Source organism: Podarcis liolepis (genome assembly GCF_965112155.1).
Source record: "Podarcis liolepis genome assembly, chromosome: 14".
NCBI lineage: Eukaryota > Metazoa > Chordata > Lepidosauria > Squamata > Lacertidae > Podarcis > Podarcis liolepis.
Window position 1 is genome coordinate 50216632 of NC_139569.1, and position 12384 is coordinate 50229015.

The 12384-nt window shown below is 45.7% G+C and overlaps 1 protein-coding gene across 4 annotated transcripts in view; it reads left to right on the forward strand.

Annotated features, from left to right (window-relative positions):
• RORA (RAR related orphan receptor A) overlaps positions 1-12384 on the forward strand; it is a gene marked incomplete at its 5' end in the record, with an annotated part of 361111 nt that overhangs the window by 178230 nt on the left and 170497 nt on the right. The gene's annotated exons all lie outside the window — the stretch shown is intronic.

Sequence of the window (12384 nt, forward strand, 5' to 3'; positions counted from 1 at the left end):
TTGCAATTCAGATTTTGAAGTCAAACATTTGATGCCAGTGCTGAGGTTAGGAAATCAAAAATAGAAATTGGTTGGTTTCCTGACTGCTTAAATGAATGGATGGAATAATATAAAATCAATTCAATCGTGTATTGCATGTCAGCCGTCATATAAGGTCAAATTCCAGCCATGTCTGCAAGCACATCAGATGTCAATGTGAAGGCTAAATATCACATATCCAACAAATATTTGCCTCATCAGAGAATTTTGGAGAATAATAATAATCCTTGCAGAGGAGAATTTTGAGAGGCACATCAATTTCAGTTCTGCTTTCAGTGACCTGTTATTATGAGCTATCTAGGTTTTCAGAAACCAGGATCAAAATTAGCAAAATAATTGAAATTTTGAGGGAAGAAAGGGCACCCCAAATATATGTGAATATGGGGCTAGCTAATAGTTACTGATTGCAAAAGCCCAAGTCAGGCCTTATCATTTGGCAGAATGAGGCAACCCTTCTATTGGAGGACAAAGCTGTGTGAGCCACGCAGCCTGTCCTGTACCCACATAACCAGCCTGCTTCCAACAGGCTTTGAAGGACTCTACGTTGTTGCCAGTACTGACCGAACTTTTACCTGCCAGCCCTGCAAAAGCCTGCAAGGACATGTCTTACCCCTTTCCTCAAAGCTTCAGCCAGTTTAAGATTTGAAGCCTGTAGTAGACCAAAGCAGAGAGGGTGGGGGGAGAGGAGCTTAGCCTGTCTCTTCCTGCAAACGGAGCCCCTGTCATATTTCTGGAGATGGAAAGCAGGGAAACCATTTTGCTGCTGTCAAAAAGGCATCTAGAAGAAGAACAGGAGCAGCATCCCACCTGTCAAGCCTGATCGTTGCTCTCTTGCAACCATGTGATGTTTTCTTCCCGACGGCCGCCTGGCAGTCAACTCTCCATCTTGGTCATCAAAAGTCAGAAGTCAAGTGACACGACTGGCGGAAGAACCCAGCGCTCAGAAAAAGGCTGGGAATGTGGCAGAGGGGAAATTGCCTGTGAATCTCTAGCAGAGGAATTTACTGAGCTCAGCGTTGGTGGGTTTCACCCTGGAACACAAGCAAGAACCATATTTAAGGGTGGCAAGGGAAAAGGCAGGCTCCAACCAGACTGTAGCCATAGTGATGGGAGAGTATCTTCCACCATACCTGAGGGCAGTGTGGTAGCTTAGGGGACCCAAGGAGGATGGTGGGGGACTGCTCCTGCCCCATGGCACCTGCCTTACTCTGCCTAAAGAACATAAAAATATTAGAAGAGTCCGCTGGATCAGGCCAGTTGCCATCTAGTCCAGCAGCCTGTTCTCACAATGGCCAACCAGATGCCTGTGGAAAACCAGCAAGCGGGACATGTGCTCAAGAGTCTCTCTCCGCTCCTGTGGTCTCCAGTGTCAGGCAGCCAGAAGCCTCTGCCTCTGACTGTGGAGCCAGAGCATAGTCGTCAAGGCTAGTAGCCATCAATAGCCTTTCCAGGAATGTGTCCAATACTCTTTTAAAGCCATCCATGTTGGTGGCCATCACTACCTCCTGTGGAAACAAGTTCCATAGTTTAACAATGTGCTGCGTGAAGAAGTCCTTTCTTTTGTCTGTCCTGAATCTTCCAACATTCAAGTTCCTTTGATGTTCATGAATTCTAGTGTTATGGTAGAGACCAGTGTTAGAAACTGAGATATGAAAGCTAGGAGCTAAGTGGCACGTAAACCTAGGTTATGGGTGTGACAACAGAATGTCTAGGCGCGCTTTTTTATAACAAGAATACAAAGCTGAAAATGAATGTTCAGCTAAAATATTATGTTCATTTTTCGCATGGTCTAGTCCTTCTCCTGCCCACCCTCTTAATATTCTTAAGGTGGTCTTTTTCCAGTCTTCAGAGAGAAGCTGGAAGTGGGGAGGCAGAAAAAGTTCCTCCTTTCCTTCCACCTGGCAATTTTAATCTGAAATCTTAGGCGCAGTACTGAGCCCAGAGCTTAGAAGCTGCTCACGCTAATGAAATTCCCTGTCGCAAAATGTGCCTAGAACAATGGGAGTTTTGAACACTTGGTAGGGACAGCTCTGGGACTTGACAGCGATAAGGAGGGAGTAAAGGTCCCCCACGCCTGAACTTACTAAATAAGGGTAAATGTAGGTCGCCAAAAGATATTTGGGAGCCCTTGGTGATGTCTGGGAGCAAAGAGAGGAGAAGGAACTTGACTCATGGAATGAGCCAATAATTGCACCTGGCCATTGCCTTGCCACGTTCATTAGGGAGGTGCCGATGGGCAGCGCACAGCCGCATTTTTGAGATGAATCCTCGCTGATGTCGGCATTCATAAATAATTAATATGACATTTTAAATTGATTTGTTTCCAAATAGAGTTACGCTCAGCGACTGCTCAGCCTTTATAATGAACTCTCTGCACTGTTCAGAGGATGCACTGAAGCTGGAAGTGTCTCACTTCTCTTCCTTCCCTCCTAACACACACACACACACACACACACACACACACACACACACACACCATCCCCACCTGCATTTCAAGGTGCACAGAAAGGAAGGCATGAAAGAGCAGACCTGTCCGGCTCTTCAGAAGCGAACAAAAGCCCAATCATTGTCCTCCTTAATCTCTGGGGAAAGTGATAAGCATCCTGGAGGGCCTGGGGAGGATTTGACCAAGATGCCCTGTGAGGGTCTTGACTTAAGTGAATTTAGAGCGACTGAGTGAGGGAGTGTGAGAACCAATGGGGGCTGGTTGTGTGATTTCCAAATGTCACCGATCATGTTAACTATGAGAGCACCAGGAGCTATTTTAGTGGGAAGGAAGAGGCAGTGAGCAAAAGGCATTTTTGGCTAGGGTGGAAGCCCGTCTCTTTCTCAGCCCTCTTGGAGGGAAGAAAATCTAAAACATTCCAGGATCCACTTTGGATGTCATTATGCGCTGCATATTAACAATGCAGCTGTGCTCTTTCCTCCAACCTCCCCTGAAGGCCTTTGTTGTGCTTTCTTGCTTACAAGGGAGTTGCAGTGCTGGTGACCTCTTGCACTTTGCGGAGCAAAACACTCGTGCCGGAGAGGAAAAGCTGAATGTTCAGCAGTGGCCAGGGAACTGGAAGCAAAAGCAACTCCTCAAAAAGGGGGAGGAGAGTGTTTAGCAATACAGGCAAAGGCCAGGTTCTTCCAAACTAATCCAAGTTTACTTGCGCAATAGATACACAGCTGTGACTTGGTTGTCATGGCAGAAGTGGTGGGGTCAGAACATCAGGCAGTGCTTTTTAAAACTGGGACATTGTATTTTCCCAGTCATCAGTACTGCTGAAACCAAGGAGACTTAAGGCAGACATAATAAAAAAATTCCTTCCAGTAGCACCTTAAAGACCAACTAAGTTAGTTCTTGGTATGAGCTTTCGTGTGCATGCACACTTCTTCAGATACACATATCTGTTAAGGCAGACATGTTTCGCTGGAACTGTGGCTTGGAGGTCCCAGCCAGTCTGGGAGTTGCAATCCAATATATATTGAGGGCACCAGGTTGATGAATGCTGCTTTGGAGCAGTGGTTCCCATAGTTGGTGGTACCAAACCCTGGAGGGGGTGGGATTACCTAGGAGGGTGCTAAGAGGCAAGCAAGGCAGGCAGCGGGCACTGAAGGTGTAAATGACCATCAGACTTTGAAAAACTGGTATCACTGGATCAAGTTCATCCATTCTGTTGACTTAATTAAATTAAATAGTTTTTTAACTGGATTTCGAACAAATTAATTGTTTGTTGCATTTAATTATTACTGTTTTAAATTTCATTATGTTGTTACCTTCCTTAGTGGATTGTGCAGACTGCTATTCTGAATAACGCTTTTTATAGGGTAGGGGCAATATATAAGTTTGGAACCAAGGTGTCAGGAGCCTGAAGGAAAGATGGGGAGCCACTGCTCTAGAGCATAACCACGGTATAGTCTGAGCACACCGGCTGCAGCCCCCTTGCTGAACCAAAAAGGGTCTGCCCAGTGCCTGGAAAGAGAACAGCCCAGGAATATATGCTGCCTGGATTTCCATGATGGTGGAAAAGTGCAATGCACAAGAGGGAAATGGTGTACCTGGTGCCCTCTAGATATTTCAGACTACAATTCTTGTCAGCCCCATGGCTGCCCAAAAACATACGGAGGGAAATAGGTTGGCAGAGCCTGCCATAGTGCCCAGGGAGATTTCTCAAGGAAGAGATGGGAGGCCGGGTCATTCCATCAGGTTCTGCTGACAGTCCAGCACCACCAGGCTCCTCCCTGCGCCAGTGATCATCTAACCACAACCCTTCCCTCTGAAGCAAAGAACTTGCGTCCAAAATGAAGGGCTGGACCTGGAGGATGGAGCAAGCTTATTTTCTGCTGCTTTGGAGGGGAGAACTTGAACCAGTGGATACAAATGATGAGAAAGGAGATTCCAACTAAACTTCCTGATGGTAATAAAGTTCAACAGTGTCCAACAGTGGAACAGACTCCCTCAGAAGGTGGTGCACCGACTGTCATTGGTGATTTTAAAACAGAGCTTGGGTGTCCATCTGTCAGGGATTCTTTAGCAGTGATTTCTGCATTGCAGGGGGTTGGAATAGATGACCTTTGGGATTCCTTCCTATGAAAATCTTGCTAAATTGCCAGAAATCTGGAGTTGAAAGATCAAGCCTTAAGACTGGGGATACACAGAAGTTTTAAGTAAGCTGGAGCTGGTATGATAGAGGACTCACTGCTGTATTTATTCTTTCTCTGCCATCTCTAGCTAAACAGGTGCTGTAGGTTTCCCAACGTCTGACATAGGCTGTGCTGCAGCCGTCAACATCTGTTGATTCCTTACTCCTTGTTTTTCTTCCTTTCTTTTATCCTTCCTTCCTTCCTTCCTTTGCCATATTTGGTGCCATTTCGACTGATTTGCTTTGCAGTCAGTTGCCGTAATGCTTTGTAGCTTCCGTCAGTATGTAAATTAAACCAAGCATAGATAGCTTTGTGCTGCTTAATGTTCAGCTGATAAAAATTAATGTGGTGTGAAATGAGCATTTTATCTGACTGCAGATACAGTGACGGAGTTAATTAGACCAGCAGAGCAAAATGTTATTAAAACATTGGAGGGGCCCTGGTCTCTGAGGGCTGGCCAAGCCTCAGGATCCGGGCGGGGAGGGAGTTGTCGGTGGACAGCAGAGCATCGTGCTAAATCAGCTGAAGCAGTCTCAAAGCAAAGCATCCCGACTACGAAGCGGTGCTGGTTAAGCAATTGGACATGACAGAAGAAGCCAGAGAGTGCTGATGATCATACGCCTTGGGTGCACGGGGGAAGGTTTGAGGCGAGCGAAAGGCTCCTGGCACACCAAGGAAGTGCATCCATCAGCATTAACACATGGTTGGTGGTGTCGTCTTGCCAGTAAGCATTGCCAGTTCTAAAGTTCAGCGTTTGAGCCTAGTTGGGCAATCAAGAGGCCTGAAAGCAGCAGAACATTTAATTTTGAGGAGCTTCTTTTAAAAAGCAAAGTTTCTTCCACGCCTCTAGCACACCCTCCAAGGTGGAGCTGTTCACAGAGGCAGCCAGGTGTTTATAATCTGAGCCCGACATTCCAAGCTAGCGAATGATATCTTCAAAACCGGAAAAAGGCAAGCATAAATGTTGGTCTCTGGGCGAGCGTGGAGGCATGGGGAATGATTAGGGCAGGGGTAGGCAACCTAAGGCCCGGGGGCCGGATCCAGCCCAATTGCCTTCTAAATCCAGCCTGCGGATGGTCCAGGAATCGGCATGTTTTTACATGAGTAGAATGTGTACTTTTATTTAAAATGCATCTCTGGGTTATTTGTGGGGCATAGGAATTCGTTCATTTTTTTCCCTTTCAAAATATAGTCTGGCCCACCACATGGTCTGAGGGACGGTGGACTAGTCCACGGCTGAAAAAGGTTGCTGACCTGGATTAGAGATTGGGGAGACAGAATTTGTTTGGTTTGATGTTTATTGCAAGCTTACCTAATTCACAGTCCCCAGAATGATTTGGAAGCTGAAGGACGGCTGAACTTCCAAGTTCACCCTTCTCTGAATTTTGCAGTACAGCCAAGCAACATGTACACTAATGAGAATATCAGAGGTGATCATGTATAAAAATGCATAGATTAGTGAAAGTGACATTTTTTTAAAAAAAAAAAAGCATTAGACTGGGGAAAATTGCATGCAAAAATGTGTGCATTCAGAAAAATGTGCCCCAAAATGCTGGTGGATTTTCATGAGCATTTTTAAATAGTAGTAGTAGTAGTAGTAGCAGCAGCAGCAGTAATTCAAATTGATGTGGAAATGTATAGATCAAAAAAAGAGAAAATGAAATCACACAGTCTACCAGGATGGGGTTCTTCACCACCCCACTACATCTAGACACTTCCTTTGTATTTAAAGCTATGAGCTTTTAGGGATAGTTGCCTTTGACATGTATCAGGTTGAGAGTAAAATTGAACCCCTGAACTAACCAACACTAAGAATGGCTTCATCATTCTCTGACACCATACCGTAATTCGCAGCATAATCATTGCAGGTTTTATGCCAAATTTGTGATACAAAAAAAGGGGGTGCAAACAATATTTGAAGTCCCCATCTGTGCCATGTTCCACGCCAGAGCTCCGACTGCCACTGCTGCTGCCCCAGAGGGCTGCCTGGTTGTTCGGATGATTGCCCCTCTGCCCTTGCCGTCTTCATCGCGGCTTCTGGTCCCTGAGTCCACACCCGCCTCTCTCGCTTGCCTCCACCACCTGTGGCAGCATATTTGGAGACGGTGGTGGGGTCCTTGTTTCCCACACCCACCCAGCCTCTGGGAGATGGTTCTGCTGGGGGTGGAGGCAGAGGAAGGGGTCGCAGAAGGGCAGTGGAGGTGGTTGCTCGCCCACTGCCTCTCCTTCTTGGGCAGCATATCACGGGGTGCCAGCGCAGGCTCCTTATCACCCTTGTCTTGCTCTTTGGGCGAGGTGGAACCAGGGGCATAGGAAGGTCAGGTGGTACCTGGTGCGGAAAATTTCTTGTCACCCCCCCACATTGATTTTTTTTTTTTTTTTTTGCCTGCAAAAATAGTGTTACGTTATTTCATATTTTCTTACAAAGGAATGTGGATTAAGGGCCTCTGATAACAAGGAGGTGACTCTGGACAGATACTTAAATCTACAGGATGGATTATGTTTTGGCTCCACTGAATTGAAATTTCAGCCTTCACGACGTATGAAAACGGCCAAGTAAACAGTTATTTTCGTGGAGGAGGGTCAAGATATTAACTGATAAGCATGAAAATTCAGATATAGCTATATAATCCCTAGTGTAGTAAGATAAAAAAAAGTTTCTAATGAACCGCCCTAGTAGGGCAGTAATTGTTCCTTTTTGACACCCGCCTCCATGATGGAACCCGGGGCGGACTGCCCCCCCGCCTGCCCCCTTCCTACACCCCTGGGTGGAACAGTTCCGCGGTAGTTCCTGGCCATTTGCTGTGAGTTGGCCAAGCCCAGGGAAGCAGCCAAAGCGGCCTGGGAGCTCATGGCCGACACAGTGGGGTACAAGGGGTGCAGGGGCAGCGGTGGCTGGAGGAGGAAAGCAAGGGCCCTGAGGCCTAGCAGAGCCTCAGAAGTTACACTGCAACAATTATGCAGTGAAAGCTTTGAAATCAATTTTTGGGCCAGAAAAATGGAGTACGGCGATTCTGCGGTGGTGACGATTATACTGTGAATTACAGTATCCTTCCTCCCACCCACAGCTCCTTCACACCTGAGGGGCATCAGGTAGCTCCCACCCACCAAACTTGCTTATTGTCCCACTTACCCAGTTTCCAATAACTTTTTATTGTTATTGTATGACCTTTGAGCCATATTTTTAATAATAAAGTGGAGTAGGAATGTGGGAAATAAATAATAATGTTCAATGTAACCCTATACACACAAACTTAAAAAATAAGTCCAGGTGAACTTCAGCAGCCTTTACGTCTGAGTAGACATGCATAGTATTGCACTTTAACACTTCCAGGTCAAACAGACGATGAGGTTAAGCCACAGCAACTTGAAAATACCATCATCATAATCCTCAACAAATGGTATCCAACATTTTCATGAAAATATTATTCAGATTTAAGGATGGACTAGTAAAGAACTGCTGAAGCTGTGTAGTTTTACCTTGTGGAAAGTATCTCTTGTAGCTCCAAATTTACTAAATTATATTGCATGTCAGCTCTTAGAATCTGTTAAATATTGACACACCCGTGGCCCCCACAGCTTTTCTGTTACTGTTAAATATCAGCTGTCAGTACTGATCTTGATGGCCACCGCCATACTGTTGGGAGTGAAACCCTAATGTTGTTATCAGAGTTGATGACTATTTGCACCTGGTGTCAACAGGAAGCATTTGCCTTCAAAATTCACAGAGGACAAATTGGGATGGGTGAATTATTTCCAGCTGATGGGTGCTGGTTCCGTCCTGGTGTTGCTCTTTCACTAGAGAGCTAAGCTACTTTATAGGCAGAGCAGCCTTGAGAGGCCAGTCTGTACTTTGAGTTGCTCTCTGGAACAGGCCTACCCCACCATGGTTGGATATGGCGAGAGCTGCCTCTAAGCCTTGAGTGTGTTTATGGTTCAGGTAGGTAGCCTTCTTGATCTGAAGCAGTCGAAATAAAAAAAATTGTCCAGTAGCACCTTATAGACCAACTAAGTTTGTTCCAGTATAAGCTGTACCAGAACAAACTTAGTTGGTCTATAAGGTGCTACTGGACCATTTTTATTGTGTTTATGGTGTTATTGTTTCATCATGACCCAGGAAGAGCAGCTGATGCTATGTAAAAGTTTGCAGGCTTTATTGCCCATAAAGATCCTTCACAGGGTAAGCCACTAAGGAGCTGCATCGAATACAGCCAGCAATTTTGAAAAGGATGGTTCTTCATAAAGCTTTGATTCATGAACTCATGGTGGGAAGATCTAATTTTGTTTAAAGGCCAGGAGACCAGCAATACGTTCATCTTTGTGTTTTGCCGGACTAGCATATCCTGCTATTGTTTTCCATCCTATAAGGCTTTAGGCTAGAGCCCCAGACCACCCCCACCTGCCACCAGGCATATCCAAGAGTCTGCTTTCCAGCAGAGTCAAATGGGTTGTACCATTTTAGATGGTGGGGGGCTGCATCTATTAATATCCCCTTCCTCATGGGGGGAGGGGAGCCCTTATGCCTAGAAAAATGTCACCCCCAGTGTTTTCTTCAGTCGTTTTCTAAATGCATGATGTTTCTTAGAATAAGATTCATGCATGCATTTTAAGTGGAGTCAGGGCAGAGAGAGAGACTGCCTGAGGAATGCAATCTTTGCAAATTCCGGGATGAACTGACCTCGTCTGCGCCTCGTAGGCTAATGTGCAGATCAGGTTCTCCACTGGCTCTCACACTTCCCAAATGTTCAGCTCAAAAATCATATCACAGTTCCTTTTAGGACTCTTGCTTTGAGAGGAAACATACATTAAGAAACACATCTTTGGAGAGAGAAATACCTTTAAGAATACATATAAATGCAAAATTTCATTTTAAAAAATGCAGATTAATACCTGCAGTACCCTGCTGCGTGAAAGCTATAACTGCTCTTCTAGCAAAGGGATGGTGGCAACCTGTGGTCAGTGAGTAAATTGCCATTGGTCTGATATTGTTCTACTTTTCCCATCAGCCCTTAAGAGGGTGAGGACTTTTGTGTAAGCAGGCATTTGTGTATGTGAAGCTGAGTAAATAAGTTCATAAAGGAAGGTACTTGGCTTTAAAAGATGCACTTCTATATCCATATTATGGCTTTGGTTGTGGTTTGTTGGTTAGCATCACAATGCTACATATTGTCACTTGCATCAACAGTGGCTTCTAGATAAGAGAACACTATAATGAGGAAGAGACTGCCTTTTAAATCCTGGTGTTTGCAGATGGAGCAGGTTTGTGAAAATGGGTTCCAATTCTATCACCTTCTTCTACCCATAGTAACTTGGGGTAGACCCATCCATAATCAGAAACACGGTTTCCAATGGAAATTGCAGCTCTGTGTTGAGATCCCTCTCTCCCTCCCAAACCCCTGACATCATTAAGCAAAGAATTTCCCCACCACTGTTCACCAATGATTCGCCATTGGTGGTGGGAGAGGAGTGGATGTGAAAGCCTCAGTTTTGCAGCATCAGGGATGAGATAAGTCAAAGCAGCCAGGGGAGACGCAACACGAGGTTGACCTTTCTCATCATGGTGATGTCATGATGGGTTTCTGCTTCTCCCTGTCTACCCACTGCCACAGACACCCAAAGATTCTTGGGCAGGGGACAGAAAAGTGGAACATCTGTGATACGAGGACAGAGGTTCTTCTAGGTGTTACTGAGGTGGGGAACAGATGCAGAGGAGCCAAATGTCTAATGGCTTTTGGCCCAGAGGCTTCCAGGAGAATGGCCATCACAGAGGTTCCCATCAAGGCAGAGGCAATGCGTGTGTGTTGGGGGGGTGCCTTTGGGGTTCCCAGCAGGCATGTTCAGCCCAGAAAACAAGAACATGCTGACTCGGCATGCTGCTCACCAAGCCAACTTGAGAAGTATCTTCCTCTCTTCCAGCCGCTTTCCCCTGCATAAAATCCCAGGGGAAGCAAAGCAGAGGGAGGGCTTTGCCTTCCTGCGGCACTTGCAGAGGGCTAGCAGTTTGTGTCTGGAAAAGTGAAGCATACTTAGTGTGATTTAATTTCTATCTCTGCTAATTAATCTTGTTGTCAGTCCCACTCCTTTTCTGAAACAAGGCAATCACTGGCTGTCCTGACCTAGGCTGGAAATGGACATTGGGCTCCTTTCTTGCCGCTCGTCCCTCCACTGCCGCCACCCGCCTCGAGTATAAGCCATGGGGGCTTTTTCAGCATAAAAAATGTGCTGAAAAAGCTGGTTTATACTCAAGTATATACGGTAGTTGGTAGTTAGAGCATCAGAACAGGACCTGGGAGACCAGGGTTCAACTCTCTACTCATCCATGGAGCTCACCCTGGGCCAGTCACTGCTTCTCAGCCTAACCTCTGAAAAGCAGATTGTCCTCACAGGGTTGTTTTGAGGAGAAAATGGGGAGGGGGCACATGCGCCCCCCCCTCCGAGCTCCTTGGAGGAAAGGCAGGATTTAAATATAATTGTAAAATAAAAATATGTCCGTGGTATTGCCTGACAACCACCCTAAGAAAATGAAAAAATCAACACTGTGAGAGATTTTGCTTCCGCTGTGAATTTGAAAAGAAACAACACACTCTTTGTTTTATAAAACAATAGCCCTCTCTCACACACATAAATGTAGGAGCATAATCCTAAATTAACAAGAGCAGGTGAGTCGGGCTCAAAAATCCTTGGAAAGCCAGTTTGGCACACATCCATGCCATTGATCTCTGGATTATCCTCTTTCTCACTAAATGTGTTTCTCGATAATTGTTTCTTACTGAAGGAACAACACCTGCGATATCAGTCAATACAGCTTTGCGGCTTGTGGGGCACACGCCTTGTTTGAGGTGCTCCTGGCCGGAGGCAAAACCTGAGTGCTTACGTCAATGGAATCCACACAGCAGCGCCGTTGCATCGACGGCTGGATTAAGCCCCGGTCAATTTATATATTTATACATTATTTTTGCCTGGCAAGAGACGGCACACTTTGGGGAGTGGGGGTTTGCTTTATTAGGAGGTGTTAAACTGTTTGCAGTGCTGAGATACTTTTAAGCCTTGCGAGTGAAGCATACACATGTCTAGCAGCGCAGCTCAATAAACTGAGGAGGTGGGGGTCTGCTTGTGCCTTTTTTGAACCCCTGTTGTGTCCACAAGATTATCAGGTAGGCTCCTTCTCCTTCTCTGAGGTGTTTGGGAGGAGCAATCATCCGCTATCTGTATCCAGAATTGAACAGGGGAAGCAGGCATTGCGGACAGGATTTTCACACAATCAAAGGGTTCTACACACACACACACACACTACCATCACAGTTCCAGCATAAGTTGAGACTGGGTGATAATTGTCAAAGCTCGTTAAGATAGCAAATTGCAAATGAAAGGTTATTGATGGGGTGTGTGTGTAATAAACTGGCTCTTTACCAAAACTCATTCCCATTCCCTTTGTGTTCACATCCTCTACTTCAGTACTTGGTTTATTGAGAGGCAATGTGGTGTAGTGGCTAGAGTGCTAGAAGTTGAGGTTTGTAATCCCCACCCAGTTGGGCCCGTTGCAGTCTCTCAGCATATGCTACCTCCTAGGGCAGTTGTGAGGATAAAATGGAGAGAGAGAGAGAGAGAGAGAGAGAGAGAGAGAGAGAGAGAGAGAGAAGCATATGCCACCTTGAGCTCATTATTATTATTCTGTTACCCTTCCAAGTAGTGAGGGTGGTATTCATAGTTCTCTAA